Source organism: Arachis ipaensis, chromosome B5 (genome assembly GCF_059453495.1).
Source record: "Arachis ipaensis isolate K30076 ecotype BB chromosome B5, ASM5945349v1, whole genome shotgun sequence".
Lineage (NCBI taxonomy): Eukaryota > Viridiplantae > Streptophyta > Magnoliopsida > Fabales > Fabaceae > Arachis > Arachis ipaensis.
This window is the reverse complement of record NC_142440.1, coordinates 118,403,463-118,421,338: the sequence shown is the minus strand read 5'-3', so window position 1 is coordinate 118,421,338 and position 17,876 is coordinate 118,403,463. Positions and strand designations below refer to the sequence as shown.

At 39.7% G+C, this 17,876-nt stretch overlaps 1 non-coding gene and 1 pseudogene across 1 annotated transcript; both read left to right on the top strand.

The window, feature by feature from the left end:
- Positions 1-5,146: 5,146 nt before the first annotated feature.
- On the top strand, positions 5,147-5,887 carry LOC148565536 (uncharacterized; annotated as a pseudogene).
- A 5,950-nt stretch (positions 5,888-11,837) lies between these two features.
- Positions 11,838-11,941, top strand: LOC148565535 (small nucleolar RNA R71). Its single transcript, XR_015885429.1, has one exon. It is a non-coding gene; the product is annotated as a small nucleolar RNA R71 (small nucleolar RNA).
- The last annotated feature ends 5,935 nt before the right edge of the window (positions 11,942-17,876 follow it).

Genomic DNA, 17,876 nt, shown 5'->3' with positions numbered 1-17,876 from the left:
AAATAGATGGCCGAATAGTAATTTTCAATCTGAATGGAGTCATAAACAACCCTCCAGAAGATCATTCTATCTTCCAGTGTGATCTCATAGATGAAACTGTAGTTGCAGTTCACAAGAAAGAATTAGAAGAGAGGCACACTGGACAAGGTCCAAGTGTGGGGATCCTCTTGATTGACAATGAGGGCACCTCGGCATTTTCACAAGTTCCAGACAATCCAGAGCCTGCCCATGATCAGAAGTTGGAATTAAAACCTCTTCCTCCACATCTCAAATATGTTTATCTCGAAGATGAGTAGAAGTTTCCAGTTATCATTGCAAAGGAACTTACTTCTCAACAAGAAGAGCAGCTACTTGATGTACTGAGGAGGCACAAGAAGGCAATTGGGCGGAGTTTGGCAGACATAGTAGGCATCAACCCTCAAGTATGTGAGCACAGAATATTTTTAGAAGAGGGAGCAAGACCTGTCCGTCAACCCCAAAGAAGATTGAATCCCACTATCTTGGAAGTTGTCAAAAAGGAAGTGACCAGACTATTGGAGGCAGGTATCATCTATCCCATTTCAGACAGTGAATGGGTTAGCCCAGTACAAGTGGTACCCAAGAAGTCTGGAGTCACTACAGTGAAGAATGAGCATGGAGAGATCATAGCAACTAGATTTCAGAACGCTTGGAGAGTCTGCATTGATTACAGGCGTCTCAACCAAGCCACCCGTAAGGATCACTACCCACTTCCATTTATTGATCAAATGCTGGATCGCCTGTCAGGTAAATCACATTATTGCTTTTTAGATGGTTACACAGGTTATTTCCAGATTCATATAGGTCCTGAGGATCAGGAAAAGACCACTTTTATATGTCCTTTTGAGACTTATGATTACAAGAGAATGCCCTTTGGCCTGTGCAATGCACCAGCTACTTTCCAAAGGTGTATGATGAGTCTTTTTTCTGATCTTATTGAGGACTGTATGGAGGTTTTTATGGATGATTTTAGCATTTATGGTGATTCTTTTAGCCTTTGCTTAGATGGATTATCTAGAGTATTAGATAGATGTGTTAATACAAACCTTGTATTGAATTTTGAAAAATGTCATTTTATGGTAAAACAAGGGATTGTATTAGGACATGTGGTATCTAATAACGGCATTTCTGTAGACCCAACAAAGGTGAATGTTATTTCTAGTTTACCTTATCCCTCCTCTGTGAGGGAAGTCCGTTCGTTCCTTGGCCATGCAGGTTTTTACAGGAGAATTATTAAGGACTTTAGTAAGGTAGCACTTCCCTTATCCAGATTACTACAGAAGGATATTGAGTTCGAGTTCAGTGAAGATTGCAAGCAAGCGTTTGATAAGTTGAAGGCCGCCCTGACTCAAGCTCCAATTGTGAGAGGACCAGACTGGAGCCAGCCGTTTGAAATCATGTGCGATGCTTCCAACCATGCAGTAGGAGCAGCGCTGGCTCAACGCAAAGGTAAGGATCCTTTTGTTATTGCTTATGCGTCTAAGACTTTAGACGCTGCCCAGTCCAATTATACTACTACTGAGAAAGAGCTTCTTGCTATTGTTTTTGCTCTGGATAAATTCCGAGCTTATTTACTTGGTACTAGAGTAGTAGTGTATTCAGACCATGCAGCTTTAAAGTATCTATTATCTAAAAAGGAGTCCAAACCAAGGCTTATACGTTGGATACTGCTATTACAAGAATTTGATTTAGAAATAAAGGATTGGAGTGGTAACCAGAATTTAGTGGCAGACCACTTGAGTCGCCTTGAGCACATTAAGGATGATTCTACTCCTATAGATGATAATTTTCCATTTGATAACCTGCAAGCAGTATCTGAAGTATCCCCTTGGTATGCACCTGCAGCTAATTATCTAGTTAGCCGCACATTTCCTCCAAACTTTTCTAAGCATCAAAGAGACAAGCTGAAAAGCGAGTCTAAATATTATATATGGGATGACCCATATTTATGGAGATGTGGCGCTGATCAGGTAATTAGACGGTGTGTGCCTCAATCAGAATTCCAGTCCATCCTAGAGGCATATCACTCATCTGAGAGTGGAGGACATTTTGGCCCTCAAAGAACTGCTAGAAAAATCTTAGACTGTGGATTCTGGTGGCCTACTCTTTTTAGAGACGCTGCTGAATTTTGTAAATCTTGCCTCCCATGCAAAAAATTTGGTAATATATCCAAGAGGGATGAGATGCCTCAACAATATATGCTTTTCTGTGAAATTTTTGATGTTTGGGGCATTGACTTCATGGGTCCATTTCCAAATTCTAATGGTTATTTTTATATACTGTTAGCTGTGGATTACATTTCCAAATGGGTGGAAGCAATTCCTACCTGCACTGATGATGCTAACACTGTTGTTTCCTTTGTGAGAAACCATATTATTTGTCGCTTTGGATCCCCACGAGCAATCGTGAGCGATCAAGGCACCCATTTTTGTAACAGGAGACTAACAGGACTAATGAAGAAGCATGGGATAATTCATAAGGTTGCAACAGCATACCATCCTCAGACCATTGGGCAAGCCGAGGTGTCAAATAGAGAGATAAAGCGTATCTTGCAGAAGATAGTAAAGCCTCATAGAAGAAACTGGAGCACCAGGCTACAACATGCACTCTGGGCATACAGAACAGCATACAAAACACCCATTGGGATGAGTCCTTTTCGCTTAGTTTATGGAAAAGCTTGCCATCTCCCAGTTGAAATAGAGCACAAAGCCTTTTGGGCAGTCAAGGAGTGCAACATGGAAATTGAGAAAGTCGGAGCTGAAAGGAAGTTGCAACTGCAAGAATTGGAGAGCCTTCGCCTAGAAGCTTATGAGAACTCAAGACTACACAAGGAGAAGATGAAGGCTGTACATGACCAGAACATCAAGAGGAAAGAGTTCCAACCTGGGGACTCAGTCCTCCTCTACAAATCTCGACTGAGGCTCATGCCAGGCAAGTTGAGATCAAGATGGGAAGGTCCATACAGAGTAGAGAAGGCCAAACCGTACGGAGTTTATCACCTTAGCCATCCTTCGAGCTCGGAGCTTATCAAAGTTAATGGACATCGTTTAAAGTTATACCATGGCGAAAAGCGGAAGAAAGACAAGGAACTCGAGATCTTCCTCTTGGAAGATCCCCACATAGCCAAAGACTGAGCTAGTGGAGCGTCCAACTTACGGACGTTAAAGCAAAGTGCTAGGTGGGAGACAACCCACCATGGTATGATCGTTCTTTTCTCTATTTTTAGTTTTCTTATACAATAACTCTTCCCTTTATTAGTATATTTCGTGCATCTGCATTTACATACTCTTTATAAAAAAAAAAAGAAAAAAGCCACGCGACGCGATCGCATCAGTGACGCGTCCGCGTCGCAAGGACAGGGGAGAAAAATTAAAACGAACAGAGAGTCACACTGGAGCATGGCTGGAGGAGTGCCAGTGGCACAAATCAGCCCACGCAACCGCGTCGCCGACGCGTCCGCGTCGTATGGGCATAATGACCTCCCACGCGACCGCGTGCCCTGATTTTTGACGTAGAAAGGGTGCACAGCTGAAAGTTGTGCTAGAGTGGTGCTGGACTGACGTTGGACGCGCAATCCCCCTCACGCGACCGCGTGCCCCACGCGGCCGCGTCGTACCCCATAAACTGCCCACTCACGCGATCGCATGTCCCATGCGATCGCGTCACATAAAATTTGGCATTTAATGATTTTGAACAGAGAGTTGTGCGAGTGCGAGGCAACCCTCGCGCCACTGGCACAAACTGGGTCACGCGACCGCGTGACCGACGCGACCGCGTCCCTCACCTTAAGCGCAAGTCGCGCGACCGCGTGCCCCATGCAATCGCGTCGCTTGCGCCGCACAGCTCAACCTAATTTTGCCAATTATCATATCTTTTTCTTCTCCAAATCCTAATTTTCCTTTTTCCCTCCTTATTTCTTCCTCCTCCCTTCTTCGTTCTATCTCACCTTTCACTCTCTCTCCCTCACCTCCATTAACAAGGTTTTATTTTCTTATTCATCCTTTTCTTTCCTATCATTCTTCTTATTTTATATGTTATTTTCTTTTCTTTTCTTTTTCTTTTCATTATTCATCTTTTCTTTCTTCTTCTTTCCTTTTTAAATGGTGTTAGAACTTTATTTGAGTCATTATTCTTCATTATATGCTTGTAGATTGTTGCAAATTGTTGGCAATTATATATTATTTTCTTTAAAGGGTTGCTTGCATGTTCACTTTAATCCTTTCTATACCTTATTTACCATGCATGCTATGTGTTTGTGAAATAGCCCATATGGCATTATGCACTTCTCTATGTTATTCTACTATTCAATGCTTGCTTTTCACAAATTCCCTTTACTATTGCATTAATTGAATTTAATTGTCAATACAAACGTGATTGCTACAAAGTGATGCTTGATCTATGCTACTCATGCCCTTTGCCGGCATGCCAATAAACACCTTGCATTCACTTGTCAACATATGCACTAACAATTTTCCATTAATGATCTTTCACATGTACTCATGAGCGTGTGTTAACATCATTTACCTTTTAATGTGCATTTATAACCATCCTTTTTCGTTCTCTTCATTGCTATATATCTCTTTGAGTTTAATTTACTCTCTCTTCCCTTTTCAGGATGGCCACCAAGAAAGGGAAAGAGAAAGCTGCTCCCAAACCACCAGCAAGAAGAGGAACTAAAAGAGCACTAGTGGCAGAGTCTTCTTCAACTGCAGTCAAGCCCTCAACAAAAAGAGTTAAGAGGATCATCAAGGTTAATGAAAAAGAGAAAGCCTTTCCAGCAAAGGACACTGCGCAATTTCCAAATTGCTACTGGGAGCAGATGTTCCCTATTCTAGCTGAAAGGAGTTACAACAACGAACACCTTCTTATCCTCCTGCCCAATATTGCTACTTTTGTTGAGCCGCAAATTAAACGAAGACAATGTGGTTTTCTACAGAGACAACAGAAGCATGTCAATCTTTCTTGGGTAGTCGAGTTCTACTCTAACTTCTACCTACCTACCCTGCAGTCTGTCTTTGTCCGTCAGAAGCAAGTCCCCATTACAGAAGAGGCTATTCAACAAGCTTTGAGTCTTCCCCATATTCCAGAAGGATTGGACACCTTTCAAGAAGCCGCACTCAAGCGCCAGATGTACCAATTTGACTGGGAAGCTGTTCTCAGAGTTATCACACTACCTGGCAGCCGCTGGATCTACGGATACCATCGTATCCGCCCTAAGGGAATATCAGCTTCATCATTTACCTTGGAGGCTCGCGTATGGGCACAGATCATGTCCCATTACGTCTTTTCGAGCACTCACGAGTCCTCCTTCACTGTAGACATGGCCGTTCTACTATGGTGTATCCTTACAGACCAGCCTCTGAATCTACTAAGACATATCCGAAATGCCATGGGACACGTACAAATTGCGGGCAACTTACCTTTTCCCGCCTTGGTCTCAGATCTTGTCTCAGCAGCCGGAGTCTCCTACAGAACTGGAGACACCAAAGCCACGCTTCCACGGGATGATCAGTATGTCCCCAATGGGAAGTACCTTAGACTTCCAACAGCCACTACAAGCCTTCCCACTGCTCCGGTTGAATATATTCCTTCTTCAGCACCACAAGCGCCTACAACAGATGAACTGCTCTAGCAGATAATCAAAAGATTGGATCGACAAGAACAGAAAGCGAAGTTAAGAGAGCGCCGTAATGAGCGCCGATTCAAACACCTCAAGGAGCTACTCAAGGGACACTTCAAGGACTCAGACACCCCGGACTCCACTTCCTTTACCAGCACAGGGAGCCATGATGGTCCCGACTGTGGAGATACTGCTACCAGCCCACCCATGTTCCTGACAAATGGCACCGAAGACGGTGCAAAGCCTTAAGTGTGGGGAGGTCGGTCAGTACCTGACTTCCGGAGGTAATTTCTCTTCCCTAGCACCAATAAATTAGGATATTTAGTTAGATTTTCTTTCTTTTATAGAATAGGACAAATTGCATAGTAATAGGTTAGTTGCATGCATGCTCTACTTGATTGAAAAGACAATAAGTTTCTTCTAAGACTCTATCTTTGGAACAAAATTTCACTAATTTTTAAAATTTTTTATGATAAATCTGCTTGAAGTTGTATTTGGAACATGATGTTTGAGCTAAAGAACACACAACCTATGAAGATTTGAGCCTTTATGCATGGTTACATTATTTAACCACAATTATTTTATTCTTGTGTGTTTACTTCTCTATGATTGTAATCTATATTTTGTTTTATCTTATATGTCTAATATTTATTATATTTATATGCTTGCACATGATTGAGGCCATTATTTGTTTAAACTCACTCATCCAAATTAAGCCTACCCTTTTTAATTACCTTTGTTAACCACTTTGAGCCTTTAAATCCCATTTGTTCTATATTTCACCACATTACTAGCCTTAAGCGGAAAAACAATTGTATATCCCAAATTGAATCTTTGGTTAGCTTAAGATAGAATTGTGTGTGCTAGTTAAGTATGGGAAATTGTGGGAACAAAAGTTATTAAGGGAATGTGTCATCATAATTTAATGGGAATTTGGATACCTACTCATGTGAAACTATAAGAATTAAAAATCTATGTGCATTGATAAGCTATGTTTATTTTTGCTTCTATAAAAAAATTTAATAAATAAATGAATAAGGGGACAAAATTACCCCAATGCTGAATTGAGAATTCAAAGATCAATGCACATATGATAAAAATTAAAATAAAAAGTTGATACATGAGTATGAAATGTAAAAGAGGAATTTTGGGTAGCTAGGTATGAATTCTAAGGTTATGCAAGTTATATAGGTTGGGTTGAAGCTTGGGTTAATTAAAGATTCAATTTATAAGCTCACTTGACCATACATGTATCCCTACCTACCTTGGCCCCATTACAACCTTGAAAAGACCTCATGATGTTTGCATTGGTATATTAACTGTTGTTGATTGGTTAGGAGAAGAACAAAAGTTAGAAAGCATGATTAGAGAAGGATAGAGTGATTACCCTATACACTAGAGAGATTAGAGCGTACATACATCATCAGTGAGGGTTCAATGCTTGAATTTCCATATTCCCTGCTTTCATGAGCTATCTTCTTGCACTTTTATCTGTCTTACTGTATAATGATAGAATTAGTGGAATTTGATTTGTAATTGTTTTGAAGAGCTTATTTACTTTTGATCAAGTGGACAGGAATTATATAGTTGCATTCATATATATAGGATTGCATTGCATTGCATGAGTTTTTGCATGTTCATACTTGTTTACTTTATCTCCTTCAATTAAGCATGAGGACATGCTAATGTTTAAGTGTGGGGAGGTTGATAAACCACTATTTTATAGTTTATATTGTGTTTAATTGTGTGGTTTTATCATGATCCTTACCCACTTATTCATTAATTTATCATACATTTATATTTCCTTCCTGAAATTATTACATGATTGAAAACTGCTTCCTAGAGACTTTTAATTATGCATTTTAATTCTCCTTTATTCCATTCGATGCCGTGATCTGTGTGTTAAGCGTTTCAGGCTTTTATAGGGCATGAATGAGTTGGAAATTGGAAAGAAAGCTAGCAAAAATGGAAGGAACACAAGAAATTGAGGAGATAACCAGCGAGAAGTGACGCGGTCGGATGGCTCATGCGACCACGCAAAAGAGGAGAAATCGCAGTGACGCGGCCGCATGGCTCACGCGACCGCGCGGACTGGAAAAGCACGAGCGACGCGGAGGCGTGGACGATGCGAACGCGTGGCGAGGAAAAGCGCGAATGATGCGTCCGCATGGATGACGCGATCGCGTCACATGCGCGATCTGCATAATCTGTAGGATTCGCTGGGGGCAATTTTGGACCCTATTTTGACCCAGTTTTCGGCCCAGAACAGCAGACTAGAGCCAGAGAACATGCAGAAACAAAAGACAACATTCATTCTAGACAGTTTTAGTTTTTCAGATCTAGTTTTACTCCTCCCCTAGGTTTTTCTCTCTAGACATTGATAGTTCTTAGGATTTTAGTTTCTCTAGCTTTTTGCATTGTGATATTGAGAAGAGTTATTACCTCATCAAGATTTTGTCATTCTAGTTCATTTTCTTTACTTGGCTTACTCTTCCATGTTCTTTGCTTTGTTTAATTTTACTATTGGAATATTTTTAGGATTATTTAATACAAGGATCACTTTTATTTTTAATTGAATATTTTAATTTTTATTTACAATGTCTTTCTTTAATTCCTTTTTATATGCTATGAATTTTACCTTTACAATGAGTGAGTAGTTCCCTAACTTGATGGGGAGTTGATTGAAAGGAACCCTTGAGTTAGAAGATTTAAGAGAAAGATTGTAATTGGGTTATTGTTGGTTTGCTCTCTAATTCCTGACACCAATCCTCCCAAGAGTGGATTGGGACTTGTGGATAGAATAGTATTCCAACTTGTTTTACCTTTCCTTACTTAGTAAAGGATAACTAAACGAAATAACTCTCAATTGTCAATTAATCTTAAGAGTGTTCCATCAAGAATAGGGCTTCCATGTAATCAACTTCCAATCAAGGCTTTTATTTACATTATTCAATTTCATCAATTTAATTTCTTGTTTACTCAACTCAAACCTTTTCGAAAACATCTGATTAATAAAATAGCACCCTTTCCTGCAACTCGTTGGGAGACGACTTGGGATTCATACTCCCAGTATTTTAAATTTCAATTTTCTGTGACACCTTTCTAAATTGAGCGGTGGATTTCTGGCGAGTTAAGAACTATACTTGCAACGCATATATTCTAATAATTTTTAATTCACCAATTTCTGCCCGCATCAAGGGGCGTGCATTCTCTTCCATCATTGGCAAGTTGAACACCAGCCTTACATTTTTCGGACTGAAATCTAAGTATTTCCCCCGAACCATGGTAAGCCAATGCTTTGGATTCAAGTTCACACTTTGATCATGGTTCCTAGTGATCCATGCGTTTGCATAGAACTCTTGAACCATTAGGATCCCGACTTATTGAATGGGGTTGTGAGAACTTCCCAACCTCTTCTTTGGATCTCATGTCGGATCTCCGGATACTCATTCTTTTTGAGCTTGAAAGGAACCTCAGGGATCACTTTCTTCTTGGGCACAATTTCATAAAAGTTGTCTCGATGGACCTTTGAGATGAATCTCTCCATCTCCCATGGCTCAGAGGTGGAAGCAATTGCCTTCCCTTTCCTCTTTCTTGAGGTTTCTCTGGCCTTAGGTGCCATTGATGGTTATGGAAAACAAAAAGCGATGCTTTTTACCACACCAAACTTAAAATGCTTTCTCGTCCCCGAGCAAAAGAAGAAATAAAGAAGAAGGAGAAGAAGAGAAATGGAGGAGAGGGAGAGAGACGTTGTTTCGGCCATGGGGGAGAAGAGATGTTTGTGTTATGTGAAAATGAAGAAAGAATGAGGGGTTTATATAGGAGTGGGGGGAGGGTAAAGGTTCGGCATTAGGGTTGGGTTTGGGAGGGAAAATAGTTTGAATTTTGAAGGTAGGTGGGGTTTTTGGGGAAGAGAGGATGGATGTAGGTGGTGAAGAGGTGATGGAGAAGAGTGATTGAGTTGATTGATGAAGGGTAGTTAGGGAAGAGAGTTATGAAAAGGTGTGAAGAGGAGAGAAGAAAAAGTAGGGATCCTGTGGGGTCCACAGATCCTGAGGAGATCCTATGGGGTCCACAGATCAGGTGGGGTCAAGGACTTAACATCCCTGCCCCCAATTAGGCGTGTAAAACGCCCTTGCTGTGCAATCATGGCGTTTAACGCCAGACTACTGCTTGTTTCTGGCGTTAAACGCCCAAATGCAGCTTGTTTCTGGCATTTAACCCCAGGTAGATGCTTGGTTCTGGCGTTAAACGCCAGCTTGGTGCTTGTTTTTGGCGTTTAACGCTAGCATGCCTCTCCTCCAGGGTGTGCTATTTTTAATGCTGTTTTTCATTTTATTTTTGATTTTTTTTACTAGTTTTTGTGACTCCACATGATCATCAACCTAATAAAACATGAAATAACAAAGAGAAAATAAAATAGATATAATTAAATAACATTGGGTTGCCTCCCAACAAGCGCTTCTTTAATGTCAATAGCTTCACAGTGAGCTCTCATGGAGCTTCATAGATAATCAGAGCAAGGTTGGAACCTTCCAACACCAAACTTAGAGTTTGAGTGTGGGGGTTCAACACCAAACTTAGTGTTTGGTTGTGGCCTCCCAACACCAAACTTAGAGTTTGACTGTGAGGGCTTTGGTTGACTTTGCAGTGAGAGAAGCTCTTCATGCTTCCTCTCCATGGTTACAGAAGGAGATCCTTAAGTTTTAAACACAAGGTTGTCCTCATTCAGTTGAAGGACCAACTCTCCTCTGTCCACATCAATCACAGCTCTTGCTGTGGCTAGGAAGGGTCTTCCAAGGATGATGGATTCATCCTCTTCCTTCCCAGTGTCTAGGATTATGAAATCAGCAGGGATGTAAAGGCCTTCAACCTTTACTAACACGTCCTCTACTAGTCCATAAGCCTGTTTTCTTGAGTTGTCTGCCATCTCTAATGAGATTCTGGCAGCTTGCACCTCAAAGATTCCCAGTCTCTCCATTACAGAGAGTGGCATGAGTTTATCCCTGATCCAAGGTCACATAGAGCCTTCTCAACGGTCATGGTGCCTATGGTACAAGGTATTAAGAACTTTCCAGGATCCTGTTTCTTCTGAGGCAATGTCAGTTGATCCAGATCACTCAGTTCATTGATGAGCAAGGGAGGTTCATCTTCCCAAGTCTCATTACCAAATAACTTGGCATTCAGCTTCATGATTGCACCAAGGTACTTGGCAACTTGCTCTTCAGTAACATCCTCATTCTCTTCAGAAGAAGAATACTCATCAGAGCTCATGAAGGGTAGAAGGAGGTTCAATGGAATCTCTATGGTCTCTAGATGAGCCTCAGATTCCTTTGGTTCCTTAGAGGGAAACTCCTTATTGGTCACTGGATGTCCCAGGAGGTCTTCCTCACTGGGATTCATGTCCTCCCCCTCCCTTGTAGGTTCGGCCATGATGGTTAAATCTATGGCCTTGCACTCTCTTTTTGGATTCTCTTCTGTATTACTTGGAAGAGTACTAGGAGGGGTTTCAGTGACTCTTTTACTCAGCTGGCCCACTTGTGCCTCTAAATTCCTAATGGAGGACCTTGTTTCATTCATGAAACTCAAAGTGGCCTTAGATAGATCAGAGATTATATTTGCTAAGCTAGATGGATTCTGCTCAGGATTCTCTGTTTGTTGCTGAGTGGATGATGTAAAAGGCTTGCTATTGCTAAACATGTTTCTTCCACCATTATTAAAGCCTTGTTGAGGCTTTTGTTGATCCTTCCATGAGAAATTTGGATGATTTCTCCATGAAGGATTATAGGTGTTTCCATAGGGTTCACCCATGTAATTCACCTCTGCTACTGCAGGGTTCTTAGGATCATAAGCTTCTTCTTCAGAAGATGCCTCTTTAGTACTGTTGGATGATTCCTTAAATCCATTCAGACTCTAAGAGATCATATTGACTTGCTGAGTCAATATTTTATTCTGAGCCAATATGGCATTCAGAGTATCAATTTCAAGAACTCCCTTCCTCATAGGCGTCCCATTACTCACAGGATTCCTTTTAGAAGTATACATGAACTGGTTATTTGCAACCATGTCAATGAGTTCTTGAGCTTCTGTAGGTGTTTTCTTAAGGGGAATGGATCCACCTGCAGAGTGGTCCAAGGACATCTTTGATAGCTCAGACAGACCATCATGGAATATATCCAGGATGGTCCATTCTGAAAGCAAGTCAGAAGGACACTTTTTGGTCAGTTCCTTGTATCTCTCCCAAGCTTCATAGAGGGACTCACCTTCCTTTTGTTTGAAGGTTTGAACATCCACTCTAAGCTTGCTAAGCTTTTGAGGAGGAAAGAACTTGGCTAAGAAAGCTGTGACCAACTTATCCCAAGAGTTCAGGCTATCTTTAGGTTGAAAGTCCAATCATACTCTAGCTCTGTCTCTTACAGCAAACGGGAAAAGCATAAGCCTGTAGACCTGGGATCAACCCCATTGGTCTTAACAGTATCACAGATCTGCAAGAATTCAGTTAAGAACTGAAAAGGATCTTCGGATGGAAGTACATGAAACTTGCAGTTCTGTTGCATCAGAGAAACTAATTGAGGTTTAAGCTCAAAATTGTTTGCTCCAATGGCAGGGATTGAGATGCTTCTTCCATGTAAATTGGAATTTGGTACAGTAAAGTTACCAAGCATCTTCCTTGTATTGTTATTATTTTCGGCCATGTCTCCTTCCTTTTCGAAAATTTCTGTCAGATTTTCTCCAGAGAGTTGAGCTTTAGCTTCCCTTAGCTTCCTCTTCAGAGTCCTTTCAGGTTCAGGATCGGCTTCAACAAGAATGTTCTTATCCTTGTTCCTGCTCATATGAAAAAGAAGAGAACACAAAAGAAAATATGGAATCCTCTATGTCATAGTATAGAGATTCCTTATGCAAGTATAAGAAGAGAAGAATGTAAGAAGGGGAAGAGGAAAAATTCGAACAAAGAGAGGGGGATGGGGTTCGAATTTTTGGGTGGAGGAGAAGTGTTAGTAGATGAATAAATAAATAGAAGGAGGTGAGGAAGAGAAGAATTCAAAAATTTAAATAAAATAAAATAAAAATATTTAAAATTAAAGTTAAAATTTGAAAATTAAAATTGAAATCAAATTAAATTGAAATCAAAACAATTAGTTAATTAAAAAGGAAATTTGAGAAAGAGGGAAGGGATTTTCGAAAATTAGAGAGTGAGTTAGTTAGGTATTTTTGAAAAAGATAAGAATCAAATAAAAAGTAAAGTGGTTAATTGAAAAAGATTTGAAAATCAAATTTGAAAAGATAAAAAGTTAGAAAAGATTTTGAAATTAAATTTTGAAAAAGATGTGATTGAAATTTAATTTGAAAAAGATTTGAAAAAGAATTTTAAAAAGATTTGATTTTGAAAATTAAAGTTGATTACTTGACTAACAAGAAACAAAAAAATTTGATTTTAAAATTTAAAGATTGAACCTTTCTTATTAGGCAAGTAACAAACTTAATATTTTTGAATCAATCACATTAATTGTTAGCATTGAATTCGAAAATATGGAATAAAAATAAGAAAAAGATTTTGAAAATTAATTTGAAATTTTTGAAAATATGAAAGAAAAATTGAAAAAGATTTGATTTTTGAAAAAGATTTGTAAAAGATAGAATTTTTAAATTGAAAATTTGATTTGACTCATAAGAAACAACTAAATTTTAAAAAGTTTTGAAAAAATCAACTCAAATTTTCAAAAATTTATGAGTGAAAAAGGGAAAGATATTTTTTTAATTTTTGAATTTTAATAAAGAAAGAGAAAAACATCAAAAAGACTCAATGCATGAAAATTTTGGATCAAAACACATGATGCATGCAAGAATACTTTGAATGTCAAGATGAACACCAAGAACACTTTGAATGTCAAGATGAACATCAAGACTTATTTTTGAAAAATTTTCAAGAAAAGAAAACATGCAAGACACCAAACTTAAAAATTTTTATTCTTTAGGCATTAATAATTTAAGAATGCATATGAAAAATAAGGAAAGACACAAAACAAGAAAATATGAAGATCAAACAAGAAGACTGGCCAAGAACGACTTGAAGATTATGAAGAATGCAATAAATGAAATTTTCAAAAATAATTTTTTTAGAAAATTAAAAAGATGCAATTGACACAAAACTTAAAACTTGACTCTAGACTCAAACAAGAAACACAAAAATATTTTTGATTTTATGATTTTATAAATTTTTTTTTATTTTTCGAAAAATAATTGGGAAAAACGAAAAAGAGGAAAATAATTTTTTTGTATTTTTCGAAAATAGGAAATAAAAAGCTTAAAACTAAAATAAAATTACCTAATCTGAGCAACAAGATGAACCGTCAGTAGTCCAAACTCGAACAATCCCCGGCAACGGCGCCAAAAACTTGGTATGCGAAATTGTGATCTTCAACAATGGCGCCAATGGCTTGGTGCTCTCAAACGTGAATCACACTTTGTCACAATTCCGCACAACTAACCAGCAAGTGCACTGGGTCGTCCAAGTAATAAACCTTACGTGAGTAACGGTCGATCCCACGGAGATTGTCGGCTTGAAGTAAGCTATGGTCACCTTGTAAATCTCAGTCAGGCGGATTCAGATAGTTATGGAGATTTGATAATTAAAACATAATTGAAATATAAACTAGGATAGAGATACTTATGTAATTCATTGGTGAGAATTTCAGATAAGTGTATAGAGATGCCTTTCGTTCTTCTGAACCTATGCTTTTCTGCTGTCTTCATCCAATCATTCCTACTCCTTTCCATGGCAAGCTTTATGTAGGGCATCACCGTTGTCAATGGCTACATCCCATCCTCTCTGTGAAAATGGTCCAATGCACTGTCACTGCATGGCTAATCATCTGTCGGTTCTCGATCATACTGGAATAGGATTTATTATCCTTTTGCGTCTGTCACTATGCCCAGCACTCGCGAATTTGAAGCTCGTCACAGCCATCCCTTCCCAGATCCTACTCGGAATATCACAGACAAGGTTTAGACTTTCCAGATCTCAAGAATGGCCGTCCATGGGTTCTAACTTATACCACGAAGATTCTAATATCTCGGACTCGGTCCTCTGTATTAGATATCTAAGAGATACTCATTCTAGCTTGTTTGCATGTAGAACGGAAGTGTTTGTCAGGCACGCGTTCATAGGTGAGAATGATGATGAGCGTCACATAATCATCACATTCATCATGTTCTTGGGTGCGAATGGATATCTTAGAGAAGGAATAAGCTTGAATTGAATAAAAAAACAGTAGTACTTTGTATTAATTCATGAGGAACAGCAGAGATCCACACCTTAATCTATGGAGTGTAAAAACTCTACTGTGGAAAATACATAAGTGATAAGGTCCAGGCATGGCCGAATGGCCAGCCCCCTAAACGTGATCAAAAGATCAAAATATAATCCAAAGATGTAAATACAATAGTAAAAAGTCCTATTTATGCTAAACTAGTTACTAGGGTTTACAGAAATGAGTAAATGATGCAGAAATCCACTTCCGGTCCCACTTGGTGTGTGCTTAGGCTGAGCATTGAGCTTTACACGTGTAGAGGCTTCTCTTGGAGTTGAACGCCAGTTTGTAATCTGTTTTTGCCGTTTAACTCCACTTTGCAACCTGTTTCTGGCGTTTAACTCTAGAATGCAGCATGGAACTGGCGTTGAATGCCAGTTTGCGTCGTCTAAACTCGGACAAAGTATAGACTATTATATATTGCTGGAAATCCCTGGATGTCTACTTTCCAACGCAATTGAGAGCACGCCATTTGGAGTTCTGTAGCTCCAGAAAATCCACTTTGATTGCAGGGAGGTCAAAATCTAGCAGCATCTGCAGTCCTTCTTCAACCTCCGAATCTGATTTTTGCTCAAGTCCCTCAATTTCAGCCAGAAAATACCTGAAATCACAGAAAAACACACAAACTCATAGTAAAATCCAGAAATGTGATTTTTATTTAAAAACTAATAAAAATATATTAAAAACTAACTAAATTATACTGAAAACTATGTAAAAACAATGCCAAAAAGCGTATAAATTATCCGCTCATCAAGACTCCTCGGACAAAATAACCAATATTGGCACGACTCTAAAAGAAGACATAAAAGAAACACTCGTACAGGTTTTACGAGATAACGTCGACCTCTTTTCGTGGAAGGCTGCAGACATGCCAGGCATAGACCCCAAGTTAATGTGTCATAAGCTAGCAGTCTACCCTGGATCTCGGCCAGTACAATAGAGGTGTAGAAAGCTCGAACCCGAAAGATCCCAAGCTGTGAAAGAGCAAGTAAAAGCTCTACTGGAGGCAAGATTCATAAGAGAAGTCAAGTACCCATTGTGGTTAGCTAATGTCGTCTTGGTGAAAAAATCAAACGGGAAGTGGCGAATGTGCACCGACTATACAGATCTCAACAAAGCCTGCCAAAAAGACCCTTATCCACTCCCAAGCATCAACGCTCTTGTAGATGCCTCCTCCGGATATAAATACCTCTCGTTTATGTATGCATATTCCGGATACAATCAAATCCCCATGTATCCACCAGATCAAGAAAAGACCTCGTTTTTAACACCAAAAGCAAATTACTGCTACATTGTGATGCCTTTTGGTCTTAAGAACGCGGGAGCTACTTATCAAAGGCTAATGAATAAAGTCTTTTTAGATCATATCGGAAAAATCATGGAAGTCTACGTGGACGACATGTTGATAAAGACGCAAAGTGAAGAGACATTATTGTCCAACCTGGTCCAAGTGTTCGACACTATAAAGAAGCATGGCATGCGACTCAATCCTGCAAAATGCACCTTTGCAGTAGAAGCAGGCAAATTCTTAGGTTTTATGCTCACACAAAGAGGAATTGAGGCAAATCCGGATAAATGCCAGGCCATACTCAACATGAAGAGCCCAACTTGTGTCAAAGAGGTACAACAACTCAATGGGAGACTAGCAGCCTTATCCAGATTCCTAGCGGGATCAGCGATAAGATCTCTCCCCTTCTATGCTACTCTAAGGAAAGGAAAGAAGTTTGAATGGACAATGGAGTGTGAGCAAGCCTTCCAAGATTTCAAAAGATTCTTAGGACGGCCACATATCCTATCTCGGCCACGAGAAGGAGAACCACTCATATTATACCTCGCGGTAGGAAGTCGGGCAGTAGCTTCAGCACTCGTTCGAGAAGAGAACAGTGGGCAATAACCCGTATACTTTATAAGTAAAGCATTACAAGGATCCGAGCTGAACTACCAAAAAATAGAAAAGTTTGCCTATGCTCTCATATTAACCTCTCGACGACTTCACCTGTACTTCCAGGCTCATACCATTAAGGTTCGGACCAACCAGCCCATAAAAGGGATATTAGAGAAAATAGATCTAGCAGGCAGAATCTTACAATGGGCAGTCGAGTTATCCGAGTTCGACCTCCAATATGAAGTTCGGACAGCCATCAAATCACAGTACTTAGCCGAATTCATTGCAGAATTTACAGATACCATGGACACCCCCACAGAATGGAATCTCTACGTGGACGGTTCCTCGAATAAGACTGGAAGCGGCGCAGGTGTGATAATAGAAAGTAATCAAGGAACCCAAATCGAACACTCTCTCAAATTCGGGTTCCCTACCTCAAACAACCAGGCAGAATACGAGGCACTACTAGCTGATTTAAAGCTGGCTAAAGAGGTTGGAGCTCAAAGACTCATTATTTTCAGCGACTCACAAGTGATTACTTCACAAATAACGGGGAGCTACCAAGCCAGTGACCCCAATATGAAAAAGTACCTGGGTAAAACCAGGGAACAGCTCGGACAATTTTGGGAATATGAGATCTGCCACATACCCAGCGAACAGAATGCCTGAGCTGACGCACTCTCAAAACTAGCCAGCACCAAACCAGGAGGCAACAATAGAAGCCTCATCCAAGAAATACTACAGAACCCGTCAATCTCGGAAGAAGAAAAAATCCTAGCCATAACAGGTCTAGATCAAGGGTGGATGACTCCTATAATTAACTACCTCAAAACATCAACACTTCCCACAAATGATAAGGAGGCAAAAAGGTTAAAACGGGAGGCACAATACTACACTATCATAAATAATACTCTATACAAAAGAGGAATTTCAATACCATTGCTAAAATGTGTACCGACTTCTAAAACAAAGGAAGTTCTAGAAGAAATACACAGTGGCATCTGTGGCAATCATCTCGGAGCACAAGCACTCACCAAAAAAG